This window comes from Salarias fasciatus, chromosome 3 (assembly GCF_902148845.1).
Source record: "Salarias fasciatus chromosome 3, fSalaFa1.1, whole genome shotgun sequence".
Lineage (NCBI taxonomy): Eukaryota > Metazoa > Chordata > Actinopteri > Blenniiformes > Blenniidae > Salarias > Salarias fasciatus.
In genome coordinates, this window is record NC_043747.1 from 29,247,613 (window position 1) to 29,261,088 (window position 13,476).

At 46.2% G+C, this 13,476-nt stretch overlaps 1 long non-coding RNA gene across 1 annotated transcript; it reads left to right on the forward strand.

The window, feature by feature from the left end:
• The first annotated feature begins 1,243 nt into the window (after positions 1-1,243).
• LOC115409562 (uncharacterized) lies at positions 1,244-12,747 on the forward strand. Its single transcript, XR_003933986.1, has 3 exons — positions 1,244-1,549; positions 12,075-12,434; positions 12,541-12,747. It is a non-coding gene; the product is annotated as an uncharacterized LOC115409562 (long non-coding RNA).
• Positions 12,748-13,476: the final 729 nt, after the last annotated feature.

Sequence of the window (13,476 nt, forward strand, 5' to 3'; positions counted from 1 at the left end):
GTAATCTAATTACTTTTTCCAGTGTTACAATACTTTCATCATTACTGACAATAAAACTCTGCATGTTTCGGTGACTATAATTCACTGCTTTCAGCTGGTTTAACCTCCAGAGTCCAGCTGAGCCACAGAGATACAGCCATAGAGAGATGTGGTTCTCCAAAAAACCTTTCACTGTCCAATCAGAGGCTCTCTTTCCCCAACAACACCTGGAATCCCTGCAGAGCTTTAGAGTTCTCTGCTCCAGTCATGTCCAGAACCACAGCTGTATTCTCGCCTTTCTTAAAGGATTTGATGTCCGTTTCGGGTTTACTTCATGAGAATAAGATCATTTTTGATTGTATTTTTACTTTACCAGACTGAAAGGCTTAATTTGTAGCCTGTGTCTACTTTATCTACCTCATCACTGAACCGCTGAACACTTTGAAGATATAAATAAAAGCGAAAACACATAATTCTACAAATAGATTTTAAAGTTTTCCTACTCACTGTTTACAGACGCAAAGTGGGAGCTCGTGAGCTCACTGATAAAAGTTCCTTTTCCCGCGCTGCCCTCTCTGGCTCACCTGCAGCTCATCACCTGTGTGCTTCTTATATGTCTTCCTCCCATCCTGCTCCCCCTAGTGGTCAAATCATAGAAATGATGAATGTTTCCTACTCTCCCTTTCTGCATTTTTGTCTCTCTAAAGTTTAATGTTTACACGACTGAGTTCTGAAAACAACACCTGTTTCCACAGAAACGGCACAAGCATTCAGGATAATGTACTTTTCATGTTGGTCCACAAGATGGCGCTGTTGTTGCAGAAAGCAGAATATCTGAAAGCTCCAAATGTATCAGAATGAAATGTGTGATTTGATGATTTGATGTGACTTTTCAGATCAGCAGCTCATTAGTAAACAGTTGTGTAACATGTTGTTATGGACAGAACCTGGAGGCAGAACCGGAGGATTCAGTCTGTCCTGTCTGGGTTTATTTCACTATTTAACAACCTGCTCTGTCCAGATTATTCTTTACTCAAACAGCATCCTGTGTCAGAGCTAAACATGTGACGCTTCTATCAGAAGCAGTTAGGAACTGGAGGGAAGGTGTCCTGCAGCAGGGAGGAAGTGAAAACATGCAGGGTGCCAGGTGCTGTGCTGAGTTCTACTGCAGGTGGCGCTGTGGCGCTCTGAAGCTCAGCAAACAAACATGAGGCACAAGGAACCCCTCCCTCTGGATCAGAGCTTCCTCTGGGAGTGTCTGGGTTTAGGACGGTTCTACAGGTTGATCATCAAGATAAACACTCATTTCTGTGTCAGAGAATCAGGAGCAGCAGCAGTCGGTCTGTTCTCACATTTAAGATCTACAATGAACCAGAAACCACCGAGTTCTGAACTCAACCGGAACTTTGTGGTCTCTCTTTGTGGCGGGAAGACTGACACAAATCTCTTTCTTCACTGGAAGTTCCTTCGATGAGACGCAGCACTTCACACCTGGAACTCAGTCAACATGGTGAAACTCGCTCTGCTGTGTTTCTGTCACTGCTGCTGTTGGACATCGGTGCAGCTGGAGGTGAGTCTAAATGTTATGTAGAGAGGAAAACCTCAGGAAGCCTGATGTGGAAAGAGAAACTAAAGCTAGTTCGCTAGTTAGCCACGACGTTCAGTGTTTCTATCAGAGAAGATGAAACACGAAGCAGGTGATCAAAGAATCACTCTGGTGTGTGTGTGTGTGTGTGTGTGTGTGTGTGAGTGAGTGAGTGAGTGAGTGAGTGAGTGAGTGAGTGAGTGAGTGAGTGAGTGAGTGAGTGTGTGTGTGTGTGTGTGTGTGTGTGTGTGTGTGTGTGTGTGTGTGTGTGGATGAGTGAGCACACGCTTTGTGCCTCGTTCTTTAATATAGTTTAATAACCAATCAGGTTAATGGATTAAACGGTCAAAAGGGACAAAAGCAGCAGCAGTCACATTTCTGATCTAAAAGCTCAAACACCCTGTCAGATGAGGTGATAAAGGTGTGTTATGTTGGTGCTGCTGGTTGAACACAGAGAAACCTGAATCCAGGCAGCATCTGGACTGATGCAGAACAACTTATTAGTTTTATTAATATTATTTAACATGCTGAGCTGAGGGCTCCGCCCTGGAGGAATGTTACAGCGGAGCAGGAGAGAGGAAGCGGGTTGTCATTTCCCCTTCCAGGAATTACTCCCTGAAATCTGAGTGTTTATCTCTACTGAATCACACAAAACATAAACATCTTTACAGTTCAACACTTGATCACATTCAGCCTGGAAACTGCAGAAACTTCAGGAAATGAAACGACAGAAGAGCGTTAAAATGGATAATGTTAAAATGTTAAAATGTGTGTGTGTGTGTGTGTGTGTGTGTGTGTGTGTGTGTGTGTGTGTGTTCTCATATTTCTATCCTTGTTGGGGCCAAATGTCCCCACAAGGATAGCAAAACGTGGAACGACGTGCCTTGTGGGACCTTTTTCCGGTCCTAAGTAGGAGAAACAGTGTTTTCTTGACCATGTTGTTGTTACTGAAAAAAGTAAAAGTGCAAAAACATTTCTTTAGGGTTAGGCTTTGTTGTGGTGTGGGTTAGGGTTAGGGTAAGGGTCAGGGTTAGGGGCTAGACATGAATGGGAGTCAATGGACGGTCCCCACAAGGATAGAAATACAAGACTGCACGTGTGTGTGTGTGTGTGTGTGTGAGAGAGAGAGAGAGGTGGCACCGTTCAGTCAGTAAACCTTATTGGTTGTTAAACTGTATCAAAGAACGAGGCACAAAGTGTGTGTTCACTCAGCCACACACACACACACACACACACACACACACACACACACACACACACACGCTGTCCTCGAGCATGAGAAAGAGACTTTCAAACTGAGTGCGTGGACAATAAGGGAACGCTGACGTGATGACGTGATGTCTCCAAACGGAAGTGATGTGTCCTAACGGAAGTGATGTGTCCTAACGGAAGTGATGTGTCCTAACGGAAGTGATGTGTCCTAACGGAAGTGATGTGTCCTAACGGAAGTGATGTGTCCTAACGGAAGTGATGTGTCCTAACGGAAGTGATGTGTCCTAACGGTATCGGTGAAAAAAACGATGCAGAAACTCGCCTCTCTGTCGTGTTTCATGATGTTTCTGTGGACTAGAACTTCCGCTGAAGGTGAGTCTTTCAGTCTGGTTTATTTATTCATTGTAACTTTTCTTGTCGTCGCTGAAAGAACCCGGTTCGATCTCCTCTCTGTCGTTTCCTGTTTGAAGCTTCCAGTGGAGATCAGCTCCTCTGTCTCAGCGTTTATTAAGACTGTCTAACTATCTAACTCACCCAGAATGCCCCCACCTGGCGTGGTTTATCTGATTCTATCCTTCAGCTCTCCTCAGTCTCATGTTCCTGTGTTGTTTGTTTCGACTCTCCTTCACGTGAACGCGCCTGACTTTAGTTTCTCTCTCTGTCCATTTTAACCCTTTTCTGTCGTTTCATTTCCTGAAGTTTCTGCAGTTTCCAGGCTGAATGTGATCAAGTGTTGAACTGCAGAGAGGTTTTTATGTTATGTGTGATTCAGTAGAGATAAACACTCAGATTCAGGGAGTAATTCCTGGAAAGGGGGCATGAAACCGCCCCCCTCTCTCTCCTGCTCCGCTGTAACGCGCAGCTCAGCATGTTAAATAACATTAATAAAACTAATAAGTTGTTCTGCATCAGTCCAGATGCTGCCTGGATTCAGGTTTCTCTGTGTTCAACCAGCAGCACCAACATAACACACCTTTATCACCTCATCTGACAGGGTGTTTGAGCTTTTAGATCAGAAATGTGACTGCTGCTGCTTCTGTCCCTTTTGACCGTTTAATCCATTAACCTGATTGGTTATTAAACTATATTAAAGAACGAGGCACAAAGCGTGTGCTCACTCATCCACACACACACACACACACACACACACACACACACACACACACACACACACACACACACACACACACACACACATACAGAGATGTGCTAAAAGCTGAGGCAGTTTCAACAGGTGATGTTGTGTTATGGGACAGGTACAAACAGTTAAGGAATTATGTGACAAAATTAAACTGAACAAAGAAAAAGGCCTATTATGAAAACAAATTCAAGGACGTAAAATCAAATGGTAGTAAAACATGGAATACGCTGAATGAATTAACTAAAAGAAACTCAAAATCAGTTCCATCATTTTTGGAAGTGGATAATTTGTTTTTGACTAAAGCAGTTGATATTGCTAATTATTCAGGTGATTATTATAAAAACAAAGTACAACGCTTGAGAAATAACAAGAATTCAAAGACAAAAACTTATTTAGGATATACAACTATCAAAAAAAAATGATAGAAAATAAATTTTGTACATTCATTTTTGACAGAGTGACTGTATCTACTGTAGAGAGTGTCTTAAAATCAATGAAAGTAAAACCCTCAGGTACAGATGAATTAGATATAAGGCAGTGGCGAGCGGTGACCTGTTACAGTGGTCATGCTGAAGTGTCAACTACAGCCAGTGCCCAATTTTGGGGTATTTATGAATAAAAACATGTCATATGTTTTTTACGGAGCCCCGGAGGTGTAAAGCTACGTTCACACCGCCAAGTGCTGTCTGCGATTTTGCGTCAAAGACAAGTGAAAACAAATGGGAACGCGCGTTCCAGCTGCGATGAGACGCAACGCGTCGGACGCGGCGCGTCGTCACGACGCGTTGTGTGGCGCGTCGGGGCGTTGGCGCTACGCGTCGCGATTTTGCGTCCGACGCTGAAGTTGGGAAATCTGAACTTTGGCGCGTCGCGATTTTGCGGCAAACCAATCATAGAGCGTGTCCATGGTGACGTCGGCCAGGGAGCGGGAACCGGTCCGAAGAGAAGCACTACAGGCTCGTCCATGCTTCACATGTACGCGTTTCCGCGTCCGCTTTGGAAGGTCCGCGCACCACCGATGCGGAAGCGCTTTCTCCCATGCTACATTTTGAGGTCAGCTGTGCGCGTCTCATGCAGGCGCGGTGATCCACGCAGCCTCGAGAAGCTTTTCCAGCTCTACAGACTGTTTATCTGCTCCTTTATTACGGATTATTTAGAGAAAATTAAGCACATACATTGTCAGTCCATTATCTTTAAGTATTAAAGTTTATTTAGCCTTTTTTTTCTGTTTCTGAATCGCGGGGCGGCGCCGGAGCGATTAGTTACTTTTTCACTTCTGTCTGCAGACCTTCTCCTCCCTCCAGACAGTCTCTCTCTCTTTCCACCAGTTTTTCACTCTTTCGGTGTCTTTAAGTGGAGCCATCAGGCTGGAGCTCCATCTACTTTCACTTTTACCGTCATGTTTTGTTTGCTATGGCGCTCTGGCGCAGGCGCACACTTCCACGACCTGCGCGCACTGCGCAACGCGGTCTCAATTTCTGGCTGCTGCGCGGACGTCCGCGGATCGGTCCGCGCGGACCCTAGCGGACAGGAATTCATGACGATTCACGTCACGCGGACCAACGCGCACCCACGCGGACATGTGAAGCATGGACGGGCCTTTATAATGGCCGTTTACGCTCGCCCAGAGCTCTGGGACAAAACTTCTTCATTTTACAGGGAGCCCCGCCTCCCCACCAGACACGACGCGTCGCGTCTGGTGGGGAGGCGGCTTTTGGCCCCGCGTTGTTCAGCGTCGGACCTCAGAATTGACACGCGTTCAGCTTCTCGCGTTGACGCGCTTTTTGACGCAAAATCGTGTTCGGTGTGAACGTAGCTTTAGGCTGCACAATATTCTATTAAAGGGGCTGTATCATGCAACATTCACTTTTTGTATGTTTTAACCTTGTTATATAGTTATGTTCTCACCAAAAACACCCCAAAGCGTTATTTTCCTTCGTGCTGCGTATCTGAGCTATGCTCTGTTTGTGCTGCTCAGAGAGGCAGCCCCTCCCACCGTGAAGACGCTCTGTTTTCCCACGTTCACGTCACACGGTGAAGATGACTCCCTTGAGCCCCCCCCCCCCTTGGGCATGCTCTGCATTTATAGCTCATTATGACCGCTCGCCCCTGATACAAGGTTATTAAAATTAGTGTCTGACATTGTTGCAATGCCTGTGAGCCGTATCATTATCATCAGTTTAGAAAAATGTAGATGTTCTGTCCAGTGGAAAGTTGCTAAAATTGTGCCTCTTCCTAAAAATGCAAAAGAGTCTTTCTCTGCAAAAAATAGTAGACCTATAAGTATTCTACCTGCTTTGAGCAAAATCATGGAAAAAATAGTATATGAACAAATCAATGTTTATTTTTGTAAAAATGGGTTGAATTCACCGTCACAACATGCTTATAAGAAATGGGAGTCCACAACAGCTTTAACTCAGATGACTGGTGATTGGATAAATGACATTGAAAACAAAAGACTAGTTGGAACTGTATTGTTAGATCATAGATCAGCGTTTGATTTACTAGATCATAATTTACTTTTGGAAAAGTTACGTTTGTGTGGGTTCCAAAATTCTGCTTTGCAGTGGATGAATAGTTATCTGAGTAATCGAGAGTTTATGGTTGTATTCCATGGCAGTTATTCTGAGGTAAGAAGTCTCTCTCGTGGAGTGCCGCAAGGTAGTTGTCTTGGGCCGTTGTTATTTTCTATTTTTATGAACAAGTTGCCTTTTATTTTGGAGAGTGCCTCCATTGTACTATACGCAGATGATTCAAAAATGTATGAATCCGCTCATAATTCTGTGGAATGGAATACAATTTTGAATGAAGAGTTAAAGTTAGTGGAGCTTTGGATTAATGAAAATAAATTAGTCATTAATACCGAGAAGACTAAATCATTGATGGGAGGATCACCTTATCTTTTAAAAGACTCTCCTCTATTAAATTTTTCTGTTGGAGGTACAACTATCGAACCAGTGACTGAGGCCGAGCTGCTGGGATTGACCGTTGATAGGATGCTCACATGGAACAGTCACATTAAAAATATCCTAAATAAAATGGGTAAAGTCATGGCAATGGTGCGCCACTGCAAAAAATGTATTCCACGTAGTATAAGGAAAACACTGGTTGAATCAATAGTTTTGTGCCACAGAGATTATTGTTCTTTTTTTTTTTTTTTTCCCTTGTCCTGTTCGGCAGCAGGGGCGTGCAATATTGTCTGATTGTAGCCTTTTACTATCCGAACAAATTTTAATATTAGCAGCAGGAGGAGACTGAGTCTCCTCCTGCTGCTGCCTTTATTTAAAGCTGGCATCCGGCATGGCTGCCGGACAGGACCGGGACGGAAATGCTCAGAGAGCAGGGACAGAAAGAGAGAAAGATAAAGAGAGGGAGAACGGAAGGGGGGGGGGGGGGGGGGGGGGGGGGGGGCACAACCTATGTACAAAGTCACAGTACAAAACAGTGTTGTCGATGCACCACACGCAACCTACAACAATCCCAAACCCCCAATCTGGACAACACCAAAACAGAGCCGACAACCAACACAGAAAATTACAGAACCATACATACATTTTTTTTTCTTTTTTTCCGAACCATATTAGTGAACAGACCAGGCCACAAAAATAAAAGGAGGTGTAGGGGAGGAAGGAAATGCAAGGACACCACAAACCCTTTTTTTTTTTTTTTTTGAATATAGCTAGTCGTAACTAGTAGTAAACTCGGGGCGTGCATCAAGAGAGGTCTGCTACAGATCACCATTATTCTAACCACCACAAGAAGACAAGGTAACCCAGTATGTGAAGAGTGATTAAAGATCAATGTGATCATGTGAATATGATGGTGACAGTGATGGTGATAGTGATCATGCATATATGACCTCTGACCTCTGAGAAGGCCAGAAGCAGGCCAGAGAGGCCCTCAGAGCCCAGACAGCCGGCGGACATCACAGAGCCCGGATCCAAGCCGCCCCCCCAGGCAGACGCCCACGCTCCGGTCCAGAAACGGGGCAGAGGAAAGCCCCGGCCGTGGACCCCGGCAGCCCCGGGGCCCGGGCCCCGCGGAGCCACGACCGGCAGGAGCCGGTCCACCCCGGGCGCCGGACGCCCGGGGCGGGCAGGGCTGAGAGCCCAAGGCCCAAGAGCCCAGGAGCCGACCCCCCACCCAGGCGGAGGGCCATGACCCCCCCGGGAGAACCAGCCCACACGGGCGGCTACCCACCCCAGGCCAGTACACCCCCCAGCGCTCCGGCCACGCACCCCGAGATCCAGGGCATCACCCCCCAGCCCCCCCACGACCCCCACCCGGAACCCACCCCCCCCGTCCACCGCCCGGCCCACCCCTCCCACCCCCTGTCCTCTCCCGCCTCACTCCCCCCTGCCCCAACCCAACACTCATACTGACACACACACATGCACACACGCACACACACAACCACTCATCCCTTAACCAAACGCACACACACACACTCACATTCCAACACACTCACACACTCTCACGCACACGCTAACAAGCACACACACACGCACACACACACACACACACACCACACACACACACACACACACACACACACACAAACACACACACACAAACACACACACACACACACACACAAACACACACACACAAACACACACACACACACACACACACAAACACACACACACAAACACACACACACACACACACACAGAGTCCATCCTACCCCAAACACACTCACATTCCCGCGTCATCCAACTAATCTAATCTAATGAACCTCCCGCTGGCTGTGTGTATCTTGTATAACAGCTGCTTCATGACCTTAATAAGCTCCTGGCTTCTCCTCTCCTTTGACTCCCTGACGGTTTGTTTTGGGTCATTATGGAGCTGGAAGCTGTCGAGGTGAAGATCTTCATTTAGTCTCCACGGTGCTGCTTTGCCCGAGGCTTCCCCTCCAGTCAGGCCTCGATCCCTCAGAGCCTTTTTGGATCCCAAAACCAGGGTGTACAATGAGGAGCTGACCACTTCTGGCTTTTAGTGAACTCATTACAGAAACGTGTTGCTTCCCTGACACAGAGTTCTGGTCCTGGAGTCCTGGTCTAACTGAGAGTAGCGTCCAGCAGGCAAAAGGCCATGTCTAATCTCTCTGTGTATTTATGATCCCTGGCTCACAGGCAGGGTTCTCAAGCTGTGGCTCTCGGTAGTTTTCCATAGCTCTCCCAGCCTTGCCATCCTCTCTCCCAGCCTCGTGGGTCAGTCAGTCCCAGCTTCTGCATCTCAGGCTCCTGCATTCCGTCCTTCACTCCCCCAGGTGTTACTGGAAGAGCTCAGACCAGAACACTTCCCGGGACGTCAGCTGCTCTTCTCACGGTTAAAGCTACAGTTTATCAGACAAGCAAGGCTATCTGCATTCATATTACTGCACCTCTACCCTCGAGTGTCATATGTAAGCAAGCATTAGAACAAGAATATTAGAAACAAAATGAATTCCCACAAAGCTCTTCAGTCTTCCTGCTGAGGACAGGAGGTTTTACAGGACGAGGCTCCGGTCACAAGAAAGAAACAAAAACTCTGTTTATTTTAAAAGCTCAAAGAGAGTTTCACAGTTTATGAGATCTTCCACCTTCAGGACAAACCTGAGGAACAGACCTGACAGCTCAGGCTCTCTGAAGATCGTCTTCTACATAATTTATCTCGTTCACAACCGTCAGGTCAGGAGCTCAGGGAGACCAGGCCATGGTGGTGTCTCAACAAGGACAGATTATTGATCAATAAGCAGAGAGTTTTCTCACTCTGTGATAGGGCTGGGCCATATATCGATATTAAAATTATATCGATATACTTCTTAATGTGATATGGAATTAGACTATATCGTTTGTATCGATATAGTTCAAATTTGCGCTGTGATCCTCGCTCTGCTGCGCTGCTGACCCGGAGGAGCTCTCTGCTCTGCCCCCCCAAAACCTATATTGACTTGATATTCTGCTTCTTGTGCAACTGGTTGAGACTGTTCAGAAAAGAAATTGCTAAAGGAACAAGAGGAAAAGGTCATCTAAAGCTGATGTTTACATTTGTTTCTTAAACTGAGCACTTTATTTTGTTCTTTATATATAAATGCTGCTCTTACAAAGGGTTGTCATATTATGTGATACAATTTTTTATTATTTCCATCTGTAGATTTGTTAGAAAGGAGAAGAAAATCAGTCATTTGATTTCAATAAGCTATTTTTAGTTGTTGAATTAAAAAAAATGCTTATTGTATTTTCATGAATAGATTTATTTCAGAAAAAGATGGACCTATTTTATTTATAAGCTATTTTTATTTAAGATATGTTTTCATTTAAATATGTACCTGACAGAGCTTTAATGTGATAAAGGTACTCCTGTTGTTATATGGTATTTATGTGTACTTTTCATTATTTGTACAACTGAGCATTTTTCATGAACCAGGTGAGGAAACCTGTTGATTATTCATTTGATTTTGCCGCAGTTCACTGAAACAGCCGGTTTCAATTAAACTACTTGTGACTTGTTATATTTGGCTTTGACTTTGACTGAACATTTGCTCTCACTTTGCGGAAAAAAAATATCGGCCTAAATATATCGGGATATGAATTTTGGTCCATATCGCCCAGCCCTACTCTGTGACGATCAGCTGGTATCAGAAGGGTCACGTGATTAAAGTCAAGCTGTCAAACTCTGCAGGGGAACCAGGCTGGAGCACTTCATACCTCTGACCAATAGATGGAGCCAAAGAGGTCAAATGTCCAACCTGTTTTCTGTCCAAGCTTCAGAAAACTTCGGCCCTGTCCCAATACCCACACGACGCCCTACGGTCCTCAGTGGAGTGTGCACTTAGTTGAAGTGCGCATAAGGGTTCGAGTGCGTAGGTTACAAGGGTGCAAAAATTGAAGAATTGGGACGGTGATGGTTACGTCATCGCTTTGCGTCACTGCATCAGATCTGTGACACCAATCATGGCGGGAGTTGGCGTTGTCTTCGGAATTTTGCTTTTGAAAATGATTGCAAAACTGCACCAGCACTATATAAAACCAATGCATTATTATTATTATTATTATTATTATTATTATTATTATCATTATTACCAGTTGATGATTTTACGGAGAAAGAAGAGCCAGAAACGAATGTGGTTCATTCGCCAGGCACTCGCCGCTGCGCCGGACTTTCGTCAACCGGTAATTTTAATCTATTGTCTTTTGTTTCATTTTAGCTGATGTGAAGCATCCCCTTGAAAACGAGATGGTGAATCTCAAGGGGGCTTACCTCCATACACAAAATAAATAAATGGCAAGTATAAATATAAATATACTAAACGTGTGCAAATTTCACTTTTGCTTTTACACTTTGATTTCAGTCATTCCACTCCACGTTATGGTTAATTCAGTATCCGTAAATACAAAACGGTGCATTTATCAGTGAAATAATAATTCACATTCGATGTATCTTTCTAAGTAACAGTGCTAACCCACAGGTACATCATAAAAAAAAAAATCAAATATCGTAATACTTGAAAATACATTTTTTTGGCACCGGAGCGTCGCTGACCACCGCCATGTTTTTCTGTCTTGTCGGCCGTTAGGAACTGTGGGTAATCTCCTTCGGCTGAGTCCGCTCCGATGCGGGCTTCGCTGGAGTGTGGATCAAGGGCGCAAAGGGGGCGGGGCCAAAGAGCACTCTGGAGGATTGGGACACCCTACGCACTCACACCCCTCAGCGGGAACGCGCAATTGAGGGGCACAAGGGTGGGAGTGCGAGTATTGGGACAGGGCCTTCATCTGACCTCCAACAGTGAGAGAGAGAGAGAGAGGAGGAGGAGGAGGAGGAGGAGGAGGAGGAGGAGGAGGAAGAGGAGGAGGAGGAAGAGGAGGAGGAGGAGGAGGAAGAGGAGGAGGAGGAAGAGGAGGAGGAGGAAGAGGAGGAGGAGGAGGAGGAAGAGGAGGAAGAGGAGGAGGAGGAGGAGGAGGAGGAGGAGGAGGAGGAGGAGGAAGAGGAGGAGGAGGAGGAGGAAGGGGAAGGGGAGGAGGAGTTACAAGAAAATAAGACAAAGGAGGATCGACTGAGGTTTCTGAAGTAAGTCAACAAATCTGAACAGTCATAAAGGAGCTCAGACTGTGTGTGTGTGTGTGTGTGTGTGTGTGTGTGTGTGTGTGTGTGTGTGTGTGTGTTTCTTCTCAGGTTCAGTCCAGACAATCACAGCAGCTGTTGGACAAAATGTCACTCTGCCGTGTCAAGTTCTAAACTACAGTGGAACCTTCAACGCTGTAATGTGGAACAGACCAGACCTGGAGAAGAACCACTATGTTTTTTTATTCAAAGACGGACACATTGATCCAGAAGACCAGCATGATATTTACAAGAACCGAGTGCAGCTGAAGGACAGAACGATGAAGGACGGAGACGTGAGTCTGATCCTGAAGAACGTGACCTTCAATGACCGTGGGAAATACGAGTGTTTCATCCAGAGAGAAACCAATAATACGGACACAGACAACAATGAGCTGATCACCTCCATCTCTCTCTCAGTGGTTCCTCCAGGTCAGTAGTTTCAGCTGCAGGTTGTTTCTTCATGTTGTTGCTGAGAGTTTAGAGAAAAGACAGCAGCTCTTCATCATCCTCTACCTCACTCTGTTTCTGTCTACAGGAGACACTGGAGGACGAGGAGGGAGTGGAGGACATGTTGGTCTGAGTGCTGGTCTGACTGTAGCTGCTCTGGTTGGTGTTGGAGCTATTTTTGGTGTTGTGATGTTTCTAAGACACCAGAAGAAGAAGAAGAACTCTCCTCCTCCTGCTGCTCCAGAACCAGATATGATGTTGATTTAGGTTCACTCTGAGACACACTAGAGCAGGGGTCGGCAATTAGCGGCCCGTGGGCCAAATGTGGCCCGCCGAACCGTCCAATCCGGCCTGCGAGAGGATTCCAACACGCGCGCACAAACGCACGCATTACCCCGGGCCCTCGAGCGGACGCACGCACCCCTGTTGGAGTGCGATATCTGTCATTGTGTTGCAATAAACAATCTTCGAAGGATGTGTTGTTTAGTTGTGGTTTCCGGTTTGTCACTGAAAAATAAAGAGGAGTGGAACCACGTCTGGTGAACAGAGAGCGCAAGTGAGCGCTGCACCGAGCTCACCGTGTGTTTATTCTCCAGTAAGTTTGAGTGTTTGTTTCACAAAGTCAATGTAATGACGCGATTGTCGCTCAACCTTGAGCGGCGGACGGTGAGCGATGACGCGGTGAGCGGCCAGCGGCCAGCGTTTCAAGGGAAAAATCCGCGCGCCCGTCGACTTGCATTGCCACTCGCTGCCGCCCGCCGCTCCATTGCTTGTCGCTCGAGTTGAAATAATTGAACCTTTCAAGCGAATTGGCGCCAGGACAGCCTATCAGCGTGACAAACCGGCAACCACAACAAAACAACACATCCCTCGAAGATTGTCTATTGCAACACAATGACAGATATCGCACTCTCACAGGGGTGCGTGCGTCCGCCCGAGGGCCCGTAGTAATGAGTGCGTTAATGCGTTTGTGCGCGCGCGTGTTGGGATCCTCTCGCGGGCCAGATTGGACGGTTCGGCGGGC